The 15,790-nt window shown below is 36.3% G+C and overlaps 1 protein-coding gene across 4 annotated transcripts in view; it reads left to right on the top strand.

The window, feature by feature from the left end:
- The window catches only part of CNTN5 (contactin 5), a 674,696-nt gene that overhangs the window by 96,874 nt on the left and 562,032 nt on the right, over nt 1-15,790 (top strand). The gene's annotated exons all lie outside the window — the stretch shown is intronic.

The following is a 15,790-nucleotide window of genomic DNA, read 5'->3' as shown; positions in this document are numbered from 1 at the left end:
TAAATTCATCTAAAATCCATCCAGCCCATACCATTACTAGTATTTTGTATCCCTGAGAATCTGGAAAGAGCAAGATTATCTTACTCTCTGACCAGATACACATATACATCTCATCTGTTCACTGAAGGTTTAATATCTGTACCCCATATAATAATTGTTTGTTCCCCTGATAGTCGCTTATAAAAAATAAGCATTTGTAGATCACAACTAACCTCAGTCTAGAACAAGACAAATTATATCCAAAAGTGATTATTGCCTTCTCTCAACTATAAGGGAAGCCCAACTGAGTAGCTCTGGTGTAGACATCTAACCTGGGTATGTCTAGGATAAGCTGATATAAATTTGTCCCACAGCAATTGAAACGGGCAATACCTCTGTATCTAATGTTTGTAGGAGCTCTTAACACCTTTCACAATTACATCGTGCTGATTAAAAAAGTGAATGGAAACCCTGTGGGGAGGGAGCAATAGCTGAACAAGGAGAAAAATGTGGGGATTTAGAAATATCTGGGGGTGAGGAATAACTACTCTGAATAAATCAGGAGAGAAAGTGACAGAGGAAATTAGTTAGAGGTCATGCCGGAGAAGTGGTAACTTTGTACCCCAGACAACGGAGTAGTCATTTACAGCACTCATTCATCATTTCTATTTAATCACAGCACCTGAAGCATAAAAGTAAATGTCAGAGCAAACTTTAAAACTGAGTTAAATGCAGATAGCTGCATGACCTGTCCCACCACACAGCCTGTGAGGCCGATTAGCCCAGGCATAAGTTTAATAGATCAATTGATTTAAATGTCTCCATTTAACGTAATTCATTGAAGATAACAAGGAAACACTAAAATTCCATATTTTTCATTTTACCTAACAAAATCTTTGTTGTCACTGATTTCAAGGCAGCTTTAACATGCAATACATGTAGCTAATAGGAGAAATATATTCTATAATAGATAGGACAGAAGCTTTTCTGTATGCTACTGTTTATTTTTGATGGATAGGACATTCAAGACAGCAGCCTTCATTTCACTTATTTTCCATCCAGGTGTTGACATTCATAGGTGGGTACTTATCCAAACAGTTCTGTTGTTCATCACTGTCACATTTGTTATATTAAAAGTAACTGCAAATGCAAGGATAGAAATAGGAAGCAGAAAGGACAATTAAATTCTAAATGTGGGAGCAGCCATACAAGGGATTGGCATGTGACAAGTGGAAAAGTCATCTATATGATCCAGGGCAGTCTGCCAGCCTTGTAGGTTATCTCTTGATCAACTCCAGAATTTGAGGTTTACAAATTCATATTCAAAACTAAATGGGGCTTGGCAATACTTTGTTCATTGAAATGTTGTGCCATGCTGGAATCAGCTCTTGAAGTATCTTGTTAACCTGTACCCTGGAGCAACAAATATAGACTTAAAAAATGTTCAATTGTCTACATCAATCATAGGCTAACATTCCTGAAAGAGCTGACCTGTAAATGGATTTTAATAGCTGTAGTCTAAAATACAGCTAGAAAGTGCAAACATGAGGAAAAAGTAACCTTCCAGAGACAGAACATGAAGCAATCAGACAACAAAACTCGGGGCCATAATCATAACTCATAGTATTAAGTGAAATTCAGTGGATTAAGTATTCAGGACTGTTAAACTTACTAAAAAAAAAAAAAAAAAAAAAAAAAAGGGAACCCCCCCACACACACACATAAAAAGCCCTTCCAAAGGATTGAATTATAAAATTATATTATATATATTTGAACAGGAAAGTAAGATATTCAAAGCCAGTCAAATTAGAAATGGAGAATGTGGTTACCCACTGCATTATCCCCCCTTGGGGGTAAAGCTTTGGCCATTCCTGTTCAATCACCACATGTATGCTCACACAGCTTCTCACAAGCAATCATTTTAATGCGGTTATGTTGCCAACTAGAGAAGTTCTAACTAACCCTGAATGCACTAACCTTGAATGAGTCAGGATCAGGAATTTCAGTGCCCCAAAACTTACCGTATTACTGTGCGTTCTGAGATTGTTTGAAGCCAGTCCTAATGAGCCCTATCACCAATTTTTTTCTATGTGATTTCTGCTGGAAACGGATTCACCTAAAATCTTGCCTTTTTAGTGCAACTCGAGCGAACTAGTATGCTGTCATCAGAAATATGCTTAAACTGAAGTTAAAGCTAGTGATCTGGTAGCTACTGGCCATGATCTCATCTTTGCTGGAAAAGTTCACACCTCAGATGACTTGTAGTCTATCACATGATCAAAATTGTAGTAACTATCATGGTTATAAATCATCATTTATTTAGATTTGCATTCCAAAACCAGTTGTGATCAAAATATTCATTTTGTCTGCAGTTCCTTGATTGCTCCAAGTATGTGCATCCCTTTTAATATCACTTCACCTAAAAGATTCTATAACTAACCCGACATGGTCTCTGTTTTCAGAACAGTAGATCTATAGTATATTTACATATGTTTCAAATAAATCTCCATTTCAGTCATTTGATGTCATGAGGTCACTCTCAAGTCTAAAAATATATGATCAGTCCAAATTTCTCATATCACTGACAAAGACATTGGACATTAATCTTGTTCATTAATAAATTATGGAGGCCCTTGATGACATTTAACCTGTCCTTAAAGTATTGGTAGCATTAATAATTCATAGAAGAAATTCATGTTTTAGCTATCTTTCTAATTTCTGTAATCTACCACTAAGAATAATTTTTTTTTTCATTAGGGAAAAACAAGACTACAAGATGAATGAATTAACTTACTCCAGATATTGGCAGCTTATAGCGTAGATGAATAAACGCCTTACACCTGCATATTAGTACTTTGCCTTTTATAACTGAATTATACCTTTTTGAAGGAAATATGATTCCCTTTAATTCTAAGATAACAATGCTGGACGGCATTTTTTTCAAAAGGGCAATTCAAATTCTGGCAGATCTTCTACCACCTAGGAGATAGCCTCTAAGGAGCTTCTATGTCTATAAGGAGATTCTTTCTAGTACAGTAATGTCTTTTAGCTTATCTCATAAGGGGTGTTAAAAGAAAGAAAGAAAGCTTTCTCATACACTATATTTAAAATAATAAACAAAAAAAGACAGTATTTTTTTTCCCTCACTGCTTTAGACCGAGGTATTTATAAAAGTTGTATTACCATCATTTCCAATATTGGTACACATCCTTAACTTTCCCTGAGCTGTGGCCAAGGTTTGCCCAAGTGAGATAGGATAACCAGGACAATGTGAAAGCAGCCGAGCTCAATAAGGTTGCTGGTTTTCCCTACTGTTGTGAAAATGTCCTTAGCTAACACCTTACTTTTCTGAGAGTGCTGTGCATTTAAATAATTATATGTATATGTCAAAAAGTGATAGCTGGCTCTTCTCCACAAAAATGAAAAGCAATCTAAAGCAAACTAAACTATATTGCTTTCCTTTCAGCTAGTTACTTTCACCTACCTCAGAATAACCATGACATTTAGAGGATGGAGACTCTAAAGAAGAATTCTGGATATTTATTTATTTGAGAAGAAAGGCTATAATAAAATTCACATTGCATTTTTTCAGTATGCTGGTTTAGATGTTCATATGTTTGCCTTCTGTCCTTGAAATATATGATCTTCTGAGTTTCCTCTTCATCCTGTGTCTCCAGGGGCTAGGGAGAGAACAGATTGCTTATAATTATAGTATTGTGCTCTTTCAACCTTATTTTTAATACAGCCAAACACATCCTTCAAAGCTTCAGGAAAGAATTTTCTGATCATTTGTTTACTTTTTTTTTTTTAACAGATAATTCACTGTGACTTCCATTTCTTATATCCTTTCTGTTCCAAAATAATAGAAAACATTCTCACCTATATTTAATGATATAGCAAAGGATGAAAGAGTATTTGGTAGTCATACAGAAAAGCATGCCTTTTGGATGCTTGTTTTCTGTGTTTTGTTAAACATGCTCAGAGTATAGAAGTTCATCTTTTTCTACACTTTTAGGTTAAAAATTGCCTACTAAGATCATTTAGGTTTGTAGCGTCTAACCGTCTCATACTTAAGACTTCTAAGGTGTTTTAATTTCTTTAGACCTCATAAAGATGTATCAGATTGAAACATAATGGCCTTGTAAACATTGGATCAACTTAAATGATTCTCTCTATTCTTAAAGTCTTGGACATCCTTATGAATTGTTCCTTTTGGAGGAGAAGCAGCAAAATTAAATGCATAGAATTAAACTTTAGATACTTGAAAGGGATCCTAGAAGACTTTAATAAAGTAAATCTGAGTTATTGATACCTGAAAATAAAACATCTAACTTCAAGCTTTTGCAGAAGACTCAGTTTTTGCAAAACAGAAAAAGTCTGTTTCTTCTCTTTTTTTCTTTTCTTTAAATGAATATGTGTATTGTGTTCTTTATAGCCTATTTTGTGTTCAGATCCATCAGTTTATTTAAGCACCAGGAAGTTTATGGGTAGAATATTGTCTCCTTCTCCAGAGCGCCATGGATTAGAAAAGCCAGTGCATGAACTTTATAGGGTTCAACATGTAGGATTGTGCAGATCCAGAGGCCAGACAGGTCTCTGAAAATCTCATCCCCTGTGTCTGACTCTGAAAGTGTATATGGTATATAAGGGTCCAGATTGAACTGTGGTCAGCCATGCATCCATTCAGCAGGAGCATTTGTGCTTCACAGCCTAAGAAAAGGTGATTTTCTTATCCTTGCTGTGAATATGATGGAATTAGTAGTCATACTGGCCAGCAGCAGAGAGAGAGAGAGAGAGAGAGAGAGAGTGTGTGTGGGGAGGGGGGTGGGGGGGGGTGGGGGGTGGGGGGGTGGGGGGGTGTGTGTCTCAAATATGGTAGAATTATTAATACAATTCTGTTTTTTTTGCAATTGAGATTTCCTCAGCTGCCAAAAATGGCAGCAGTGGATTCAGCATTAATGAAGATTAAGAAAAAAAATGCATTCGTAATATAAGCCAATAAAAATCTATTTTAAAAAAATCTGATTTTTTTAAATGGCATCTCGTGTTCTTTTACTAGAATGAGTTGGTGTCAGAACTTGAATGTGCTGTCAGTGTCTAATAAACTTCAGTAGCAATATTGTCGCCAGGTTACCATATAGTTCTGAAAGTTGCATCGTGTTTATGTACAATTAATGTTTGCATGGCTGTGCTGGAATATTAGTGTAAAAACAATTTAGAATTGTTTCACAATAACCTGAGAAAACATATGGTCTAAATATTTCCTGGCTTTGTTTCTTTTCCCCACTTCAATCTATCTGGCTGTAGGTTGAGGAAGAAAGCAAGCAAGCACTGGATATTTAAGTCTGATTCTTCTTTTAAGTAGATAGTTATTGTGGCATTTTTTAAAATTTTATTTTGTTCACTGAATTGAAAGTCAATTAAAATGAGATTATTAAAATGAAATTTATGCGTTCTTTCAGCATGCAGCTTTGTAGGACAAAATTGTACTTTGAAAAAGTTATTGAAGAAAACATCTGTTCTTAACACTTGTATTAGAACATACGGTATTAATACTTTCTATCAAGTAAGTTACTTGTAAACTCAATGTCAGTCACAGCATTGCACTTTACATATTCAAAACCATACTCTGGAAAGAAAATTCCCTTGATGCTATGAAATCTGAAAAGGGGCAGTTTTGCTTATTGCTCTTCCATCCCTACAGAATACAGTTAAAGGCAATATTACAGTGCATCTGTTTCAAGTAGATATATGTTTTTTATCATCAGCACAAAAAAGCAAACACCAACACAAATGACCATATCCATATACTACTGATATTTTTGTCACTTGTGTAACATAAATTATATTTAGCTAACATAGCATATTTAAAAAACAAATGGTTTTCTGTTCATATCTCTTTTTTTTAGTGTTATTATTTGTTTCATTTCCCACTAATGGGAGTTCATTGCTCTCAAGTGGCAGCAGAATGGGAAAAATATAGTAAGCTTTTAAAAATTGTGCATTCTTGCAGAAAGTTACATTTCTGGTTTGCTTTTAGAGGACTCGGTTTGCATGATACAGATACTGGCCAGTCTTACGTTCACAGCCTGGTCAGTCTGCCCACTCACTGTGAGCCCTATCTGTAGTAATGAGTTTGATCAGACTGTAAATTAGGTTTCTACAGTTTTATGCTGATTAAATTATTCCCTTGTGTGGGATTCATGATTTAGTAAAACAAGGACTGAAGAAAAGATGTCAATAATTTCTGCTATCAGTAACATTTCCAAAGAACCAATTGCATCAAAAAATAACATCAGAAGTTGCTGATAGCAGTGTTTCCCCCATTCTCTGTCTCTGTTTTGCTTCACTTGACTTTGGGTATTGTCATAGAGTCTGTTTCTATAGGGATTTGTACATATGCTGGTTTAAGAGCGAACACAAGAGTAGCTTGCTTAAGGAGGTTGCAGGATCCCCATTGCGGGAGGTTTTTAAGAACAGTTTAGATAAACTAGTGCTAGAAAGTGTACAACTAAAGTTTGCTTATTCTGCTGTGAAATCAAAAATGTGTTCAGCTACCTGCCAGCCCTATTTTTCTCTGGTCCTGTGATTCTACGATTTGTAAATTATTCATGGAAACAAAGTTTGGGAATAGAGCAAGTCTATGCAGTCCTCATAAACGTCACTGCCCAGGGTCTGACATTTCTTCCTTTTGCTCAAATGGAAAGGAGATCCCTTGGCTTCCTTGGGTCACTGCTTTCAGCATCTAACTATCTGTATAATTGTAAATATTTTCCTAATATCAAACCTAATATCTGTTATGATCAGTTATTCTTGTCCTGTCCCTAGTGAACATGGGAAATAATTGCTCACAAATTAGGGCCTCTGTACGTTAGCACAAGATAAATAATGTCTAACGGAGTCCACCTGATGCCCTCAGAGATCTTACCAGTGAAGACTTGGTTGCAGCAACAGTCAGGTAAGGTAGGAGTCTGAAGATTCAATATATCTGGAGAGGTACTGCTGGTATTATGGGAGGCTAATACTATTGTAGTGATTGCTTTGAATGGTATTAGCCATCTTTGAGGGCTTTTTGTTTTGCAATATGCTTTTGCTCCCACAGAACTCATGCTAATAAGATACAGGTATGTCAAAATAAGATATATAGGTACATCAAAAAATTGTACAATAATTTCCAGCTTGCTGAAACTTACCTGTTTATTGTTATTATGTCTTTATCTGTATTGGTTGTCTTAATCAAATAAGGAAGAAATACATATTTGCAACATATATTCATATCTTAAAAATCTCTTAAGAAATTGTGTAAGTTGTATATGAGAGTCCTGTTCAAGCACTCAAATCACCAAAGAATTTTCTCCCATATAGCACTTGTTAATCTTTGCAGAAAATGTAAGCAACATTTTCTTACAATATTTGCTCACCCCAGGTAAAATGGAGAATTCTTTTTCATTACCCTTTGCTTGACAGTATTTTATAAATTGGAAGACTGTCTATGTCTCCTTGAATCTTTTCATTAAAAAAAATCCGTTTCTTCAAGCTTTTCTACTAGACCCATTTTCAAAACTTTGTTTTAACCTGATTGGTTTTTTTCTGTCCTTTCCATTTTTTAAATCTTTATTAAATAGTGGTGTCCCCACAGTTTGTAATAGTCCTTAATCTGGCGTCTCACTAGAGTCAAGTAGAATTTGCATTATCATCTCTCTGCCTTATTATATAAGTAATTTCTGTTAAGACAAACCAGAGCATTCTTAACCATTCTGTTAAGAGCAACCAGGGTTGCTTTTACCCTGTAACTGTGGGGCATTACTGACTCATCTTCAATTTATGATACATCACAACCTCCACATCCTTTTGTATCATATCGCTACTATCCAGTTATTCTTCACTTTGTATCTGTGCATTTTTTTCTCCTTTCTAGCAGCAGTACTTTGCATTTTTCTTTATTTAATTTTGTCTTCTTGTTTTTGAGCCATTTCTTCAATTTATCAAAATCATGTTGAAACCTTATCCTGTCCTATAGAGTGCTTATAAACTCTTATAGCTCATATAATCTACAAATGCTTTTAGTGTACTTTAATCATTGTAGTCAATATAATTTTTTTATAAAAATGCCTAGAACAGACAGCTAATATGCTTTCTCAATAAAACATGGACAATAATTCTTTGAAAACAGCAGCCTTTGAAGGCAAGTAATTTTTATAAGTCTCAAAAAGGGACCAACACTGAATAAAAGAATATCTGATGTTATCAAAACTCTCTATATAAGTTTCAAGAAGAATTGATAATGTCATACTTCCAGATGTCAGCTGATTTCTAGTTATATCAGCTCAGGATAAGAGCTATAATGTCACACCATACCCTATAAAAGTCAGGAGTTTTTTCAGTTTCTAGAGCATTTACTACTCCATGCTGTTGGAGGAAAAGTGTATTAAGTTTGATGTCTGTTCTGTCTGACCCAGTACTGCAAAAACCAAATTCTGAGCTGCAGTGAGAAAACAGAGCACCTCTGAGTGAGAGCACAACCTGAAAAAGAGGGCAGTACAGTATTGTAGGATTGTATAGATCTAGCCATGTACAAATCCTGCTCAATATCATGGAATTTTTTAGGGAATGATAGGTTGGGGGTTTTTTTGAGAGAAAGGTTATTTTGCTTGTAAATGGAGCACAGATGATGAAGGGACAAGGGTGGAATGCTTTGATGCTTTTTGCTGGAGTTACTTTTCAGAGAATCTTCAAAGCTTGTACACATTTTGCTATTGCAGAATCTAGCTGGTTTTGGAAGGCAAATAAAGTGTGCTGACAGTACATTAATGCACGTGCATGTTGCAATAGTGTCAAGAGAAGTCATGTTGTGGAGGGAAAGAAAGTCTCTAAAACACAGGCAACACAACCACTCAAGTTATTTCCTGCAGGACATTGATGTAACTGGGAATTCAAGAAGAAGGTCTTTCCTTTCTCTTCTCAAGCAAATTTTCAATTTTTCAGCTTCTAGTTTGCTCCTTTTGACCTCATTTAAACTGTTAGAGGTAAAAGCTGTCCCCACCTCCCTGGCCTTGTGGAAGGCACATCAAACAGCAGAAAGAGGAATTTGTTTTCAAGGTTCAGAAATGTTCAGCTAAACTCTAATGAACAAATCACCTCTACCACTGTGTTTCATTTTCTTTTTTTTTTTTTTTTTTTTTTTTAATGGAAGAAAGATGAGGGAAGGGTAAAAATTAATTCCTTCTCAGCCCTTTGCCCCTTGAAAAGGAGCCCTATTGGCAAAATTGGAACTGGTGTCTTCAATTCAGTTATACTATAGATGGCAGAAACACTTGGACTAGGAAGGAAAGACTTCCCCAAGGAAGCTAAAACATGACTCTGCTGTAAAGTAACAGAAATACGGCAGAAGAGATCTTTTTTTCTTCGTGGATTTACAAAATTACCTGAAACATTTCGGATCTTCAGAAATGTGTAAAGATTTTGCATATAGGTAAATTATGCTGAAATACCTGCAATTGTTTTTCATATTCTTTCACTCTCCTTGTTGTCCATTCTTCTATCCTTGTTATTTTTAATACACTCACTGTAGTAAGCTCATGAACATTTGGACACCCTGTACATGCTTAGACCTCCACTGAACCAGTTAAAGAACAGGCTACCGTGGTGTGAGTAATAATTTGTTCTACATCCATGTAGTTCAAATTGTTCTGAAAATCATTTCTAAAACAGGCGTGGTTGTTCAGTTCTGGCCAGGTAATTTTTGTATCGATATCAAGACATTCTACTGTAGTACATGTTTCTAGCTGCAGTATTAAAAGGGCCAAATGATTGCAGTGAACATGACAAGACACAATAGCAGATAGAAGTGACTCATTATGAAATGGTTGTCCTATATGAATCAATCTAAGTTTGTTAATCCATTGTAGTAAAGATACTGTTTTCCCATTCTCAAAGGATCAGCCTTACATTCATTTCTTCCATGGATTTAAAATAAATGTTTAAAATTTTTAGTGTGAAAAACATAAGACTACTTTGTTCACATTGGAAAGATGTATATTCTCTCCCAACGTGAAAGTGTATTTATTATTATTGAATTCAGATCAATAAATGGTTATAACAATGTTGCCAAGAGAAGTAACATTCAGTTTCTTTTCTGTTTTTTTCTTTTTTTTCCCCTTCCCTACAGTTCTGTGCATACAGTCATAAGTTGCTGGGATCATATATTCTTGGATCTCATTGAAATAAGTGGCTACCACTGTAGTTATGTTTAAAAATTGAAAATACATGAGAATAAGCTTTTATAAGAGGGTAGGCATGGAAGAAGACAGCATCTTCTGAATGAAAACTAGCTTTTAGGAATACAATCAATTCTACTGTTTTTATCATTCGGTCCCATCTATTACTCTGTGTTGGGCATGAGCACATGAGATAACTGGAAAGGGGTTGTCACATTTGCTTTGTGTCTGCAAGCAAAGCTTTTATTGAATTTGGATAATTGAATGTGAAGTAAGGAGGAGTCTACTCTTGGTAAAGCTTTAGTCAAAAGATCATCAAAGCCATTATATGAATAAAAAAGGGTGTAGAGAGTAATGGAGGAATGGAGATGAAAATGAGGAAGAGTGAACTCTTTCACTAAAACAGTTGGCCTTAGAAGAGAAGAGTGGACATGATGTTAGTGTATTATGGACTGAAACAGAAGTAAGAGAGGTTTTGTTTTCCTATCTCATTACATATGTACATGGCAATATTTTCAATTTAATTATGTTACTTGGAGTCACAGAAAGCAGCTCGGAACATTGGTGAGGTTTTCCATCATTTGTGAAACATGTAACACTGTGAAACATACTGCTGTTAAGTATCATTGAGACCACAAATTGAAGATTATTCAGAAGACAGGTAAGTAATTGCAGAGATATAAAATTTTCTACACTGAATTATCATAATTATCAAAACTGTGGAAGGCATAAAAGTTTAGTATTTCAAGGTTTTAAGGAAATCTCTTAAAGATCAAGAAGATACCCACTGAGGAACAGACCATCATAGTCTGATTACTTTTCTTAGGCACCTTCCTTCAGCTAATGTTAGATATTGTAATTTGCCAAATCAGAAGCATAGAATCATAGAATCATTTAGGTTGGAAAAGACCTTTCAGATCATCAGGTCCAACTGTTATCCAAGGACAGCCAAGATCATCACTAAACCATGTCTCTGAGCACCAAATCTACTTATTTTTTAAACACCTCCAGGGGTGGTCATTCCACCACCTCCCTGGCCAGCTTGTTCCAATTCTTCACCGCCCTTTCAGTGAAGAAATTTTTCCTAATATCCAACCTAAACCTCCCCTGGTGCAAATTGAGCCCATTTTTTTTTGTCTTGTTGCTTGCTATCTGGGAGAAGAGACCAACCTCACCTGCCTACAGCCTCCTGTCAGGTAGTTGTAGAGAGCGAGAAGGCCTCTCCTGAGTCTCCTTTTCCCCAGGCTAAACAACCCCAGTTCCCTCAGCTGCTCCTCATAAGACTTGTTCTCCAGACCCTTCAACAGCTCCGTTGCCCTTCCCTGGACATGCTCCAGCACTTCTACATCCTTCTTGCAGTGAGGGCCCCAAAACTGAACCCAGTATTTGAGGTGCAGCCTCACCAGTGCTGAGTACAGGGGGGCAATCACTCCCCTTGTCCTGCTGGCCACACTATTATTTGCTGTTTGCAAACAGCAGGTCCAGCAGGGCGTCTCCCTGGCTGGCTCACTGACCAGCTGTACCAGGAAGTTATCTCCCATACACTCTGGGAACCTCCTAGACTGTTTCCTATCCACTGTGCTGTATTTCCCATTGAAGTCCCACAGGAAAACAAGGGCCAGCGGACTTGAGACTTTTTCCAGTTGCTTGTAGAATGTTTCATCTGCCTTGTCATCCTCGTTGGGTGGTGTATAAAATATTCCCACCAGGATATCTGCCTTGTTGATGCTACCCCTAATTCTCTACCCATAAACACTCAACCCTATTGTCACTGAGTTCTAGGTAGTCAAAACACTCCCTGACATATAAAGTTACCCCACTGCCACTCCTTCCTTGCCTATCCCTTTGGAAGAGTTTGTAGCCATCCATTGTAGCACACCAGTCATGCAAGTCATCTCACCGTGTTTCCATGGTGGTGATTATGCCATAGTCTTCCTACTGCAGGATGGCTTCCAGCTCCTCGTTTGTTGCCCATGCTTCGGGCATTGGCATAGATACACTCCAGCTATGCTGTCAGTTTCACCTCCAACTCTGGCATACTGCCCCCAGGTTCATCTCTTAATGAGCTTAGTTTTATTCCCTGCCCCCTCTGAATCTAGTTTAAAGTGCTCTCAGTGAGCCCTGCTAACTCCTGACCTAGGATCCTTTTTACCTTCTGAGACAGGTGAACCCAACATCCATCACCAGCAGGCTTGGTGCTATGTAAACGGATCCATGATCAAAAAAACTGAGATTTAGTGTTGACACCAGGCTCAAATTGTGAATATGGAGGTCTGTTTTCCTATGAAACTAATAATAATATTGGCACTTGTATGTTTTATAATCTGAGAACATCACAGGTCTTTGGAATATACAACATTCCAGAGTGGTACTGAGTGCACTTAAGCTTCAGATCGCATCCACATCTGTCTATAATAAAAATTATGCTAATATCTGTTGAGGCTCCAATTTGTGCATGTAGAAAGAGAATATTGTAACTTCAGTGTTGAGTGGATTGAAGTAAAGATTCTAAAGTATGAATAATGAATGAGTTGGCTTTCTGGTTATCCCCTCTCTTTAGTTCCCTTAAGTAAAACAAATGGCCTGTGGCGCGTTCTGTAGACACATAACTGGTGGCTTACACAGGCCTTGTGCATCTGGCACAATGGTGTTTGACGCTGGCCATATTTTGCTTTAAAGTATAAAGCCTGCTTCAATTTGCAATATATAATATTAGGATATTGGAGGAATGTTCAGCTTGTTTTATCTGAAGACTGCATTCACTTATTTCAAACTGGGAGTTTGAAAATTACCGATCTAGCAGTTAATAGTGTTTGCAACTAGGTAGACGACTGACATACAGTAGTGTATTAAAGTGTATTTAGTGTATTTTAAGGAGGATTTACTTGGATGAAATAATTACATACTTCTAATTATCACTTTGCTTTTAAATTGTGCATCGATTTTTGTTTGAATACACCATACCTTAAGCACTATAAATTCTAATCATACCTTGAAGGCATTGAGAATTGGTTTGTTTGGTTGTTTGTTTTTTTTTTTTCTGAAGGACCTGAAGGGCAAATGCAAGAAAGTAGTGTCAGTCAGGCATGAAAATGTTTTTTTATGACTACTGAAGCTCCACCTCAGTGTCTTGTAAGAGAGAGCTCATGACTGCCCATGTACTGCCCAGGCAGCCCAGTACTGTTTCTATCATGCAGGAGATCAGAATTTGGATTTGGTGCTCATTTTCTTCAGTGAATTGTTTTTGATTCCTTAAGGCCAAAGTTGTTTTTTAGCAGCTTCTTAAACCACTGCTTGAAATGCCAGTAATATGAAATTCAGGGAGGAATAAAAAGGCTTTGGAATGTTACCAGAGGTACAGGCAATATATTGAAATGATACTCAAATGAAAGAGCCCAGAGGTGAAAAGAAGGCAGAAACCAGAGATTTATCTCACCTCATCTTAGACATGTGCAGTGTAGACATCAATGTCTGAGCCAAGCAGATATTGCTTATCAGACTCCCTTTATAGTCAAGGGAGAGAAACAGCTGCTTTTATAGCTGGATGCATTTGTTGGAATTCGGATGTCTTCTTCAAGATGATGTAATTCCCACCCAAGAAGTGTCTACCTTTTTTTCTTCCCTGACTACAAAGGGATAAAAAAATTACTAACTTAGATGCAGATGTGTGGGTAGCTTTGTTTGATTAAATGAATGCCACTTTGAAACACTGCAAACAATGGCAAGAACAAATTACTTTGCAGGTATATTATGACTTTTTAATAACAGTTCAATGCTGTTGGAAATGCATAATGACAGTGTTAACGTACCTCTGTAAATTGTAATTAAAAACAAAAATAAGGAGGGTTTATTTCTCTAAAGCACTGCTTCATTTTTAAAGAAGAAAAATTAAACAAACCCCAAACATACTAGCTAACTGCTGTGCAGACTTTTACTGACTGCTTTAAAAAATGCCCACAGATCAAAGGGGCTGCTTGCATTCATCAACACAACAATGTTCTGATGTGTAAAAGGAAGGAACAGCTCAGATAAGCCTCAAAAACCAAACAAGCAGGATTATCAAAAGCTTGTCAGCAGTGGGTAAACCTGAAGGAGCTAGTTTGCAGCCTGAAAAGAAAGCAGCACAAATATCTCAAAGTGGTCAGACAAGAAGCTGTGAAATTCCATCCAGGCTTATATATGTATAATCATAAAGTGAGTTTTACAAACTCCATTCAGTGGGAATAAAAGTAATAAGTACAGCTGCATAACTTAACCAATGTAATAATAATTGTATTTATGTACTTTTTAAAAAACAACAAAACCACAACAGTATAAGTACTCTATATTCTCACACTTTTTATCATGTTGGTCCTTCTTCTTGTGCAAGAGCTCCATGCCTTCAGTCAGCCTCATTGCTCTTCTCTGTATTCCTCTCTTTCTTCTGTAAGAAGAAGGTCTTACGGCTATTTCAGGTAACATAACCAAATAAGTCTGCAGCGTTGATTTATATAGAGGCCTTAACATATGCTCCAGATTGCTTATTATCTAATTTATTTCCAAACTTCTTATTTAGGTGTGTTATTAATAATCTGCAAAGAGGTCTTAACTGACTTTTCTAAAATGGTGCTGAAGTCAATTTCTTCAGTTAAACATTTAGTCTGAAAGATTTAGTTTTCTTATTTGCCAGTTTTGTGGAGATGTGGAATCTTTACCAGTCCTGCCAAAATCTACATAATGCTGTCCCATTGCAAAATTTTGCCTCTTAGCTCTTATTTAAGATAATATAAATAAGATAAATTAATATACTCCTTCTGAGACTTTAGGATGTGTAGTGTTAACCTTTATCACAGGGAAAAATGGTTGTTCAATTGCAAACTTTTGACGTTTTTCTCCTAGGCAGCCTTTAATCCATGACAATACGGCCCTATTGCCACAGCTTAATTAGCTCATTTAGGACTCTCTTAGGAAAGATCTTGACAAAGACCTCTTGAACTGTTTCTTCTCTGTTCTTCACTTTCTCCTTACACACAAAGAAATGTAGCACTGAAATAAGACACTGTGACAAAGAAGGAAATAGAATAAATGTGTCAAATTCAAGGTTAACTACATAGTCTGTAGGTATCATCCTTGCCTTGGAGTTTCCAAATTTGGAGGCTGAATTTATGTTGATTGTTTTTACTCCTGATTGATAGTGGTTTTTAACTTTGAAGCTGCAACTAAATCCAAGGAGATATCAATTGTTAGGAAAAACAACTCTGGTAGAATCAGTACACTTTATTTACTAAAGTGGAAAATATTTTCTGTATTTTTTTCCCAGTTTTAGTTTCAAAAAATAATAATGGAACATTCAGAGTTTTTGAGATAGCCTGGTTCAATATTTTTGAATAAAATATTTAAAATTTTATTTTTCTTCGTAATACATGTCCATAAACCTGTAGTTATATCAGTATATATAAAACCAGAACTCTGTTCAGTATAATATTTTAGAATTTTCTTTCAGAAAGCCTTCTGAAACAAGGAAGAATCTTCCTAACTGAAATATAGCAGGACTTTGAAATCATGAAATTCTTCTCAAAAAAGGATTGCTGTATGTTGTGATACTTGAAAGCAGC

Source organism: Falco naumanni, chromosome 2, assembly GCF_017639655.2.
Source record: "Falco naumanni isolate bFalNau1 chromosome 2, bFalNau1.pat, whole genome shotgun sequence".
NCBI classification, from domain to species: Eukaryota; Metazoa; Chordata; class Aves; order Falconiformes; family Falconidae; genus Falco; species Falco naumanni.
The sequence above is the reverse complement of the archived record's forward strand: the minus strand, read 5'-3'. Positions and strand labels throughout refer to the sequence as shown.